This window comes from Myotis davidii, unplaced genomic scaffold (genome assembly GCF_000327345.1).
Source record: "Myotis davidii unplaced genomic scaffold, ASM32734v1 scaffold826, whole genome shotgun sequence".
In the NCBI taxonomy this organism is placed as follows: Eukaryota; Metazoa; Chordata; class Mammalia; order Chiroptera; family Vespertilionidae; genus Myotis; species Myotis davidii.
The window spans coordinates 1660220-1660739 of NW_006297142.1; positions in this window are offsets into that span (position 1 = coordinate 1660220).

Below are 520 nucleotides of genomic sequence, written 5' to 3' on the forward strand. Positions count from 1 at the left end.
TCCCGGGCGCCAGGGCCCAGGCTTTTCCATCCTGTGGGTCCCGTGTCTGCTGCGATGGTGGCTGTGGTGGCAGCGGCTCCAGGGCACGTTCTCACCGGGCCCCGCCCAAGGGCGTCAGAGCTGCTGTCACTCCCTGGTCTTCTCTGAGCGGGGAGACCCTCTCCCTCAGCCCCCTGCAACCCGGCCCCGCCTTCCCTGTGCAGGGCTGCGCCCGTTTCCATGGGTACCCATCGTGGGCAATGGGCAGGGGCTTCCTTGGTGGTACAGTCCACTCGGAGCCTCAGCCAGGTCTGCAGAGGGCCGGGTGCTGCCCAATGAAGGGCAGGCAGGGCTGTAAGCGCCTCTGAGAAGGTGAGTGACAGGTGTGCGTGTGTGTGTATGTGCGGTGTGTGTGTATGGTGAGTGCGCGTGGGTATGGTATGTGTGCGTGTGCCTGTGGGGGTGGAGCGGGCAGGGGAGGTGGCTGTTGGCCAGGCAACCAGCACCTAAGCTGCGCACTCCCCCTTCCCTCCCCCTGTGC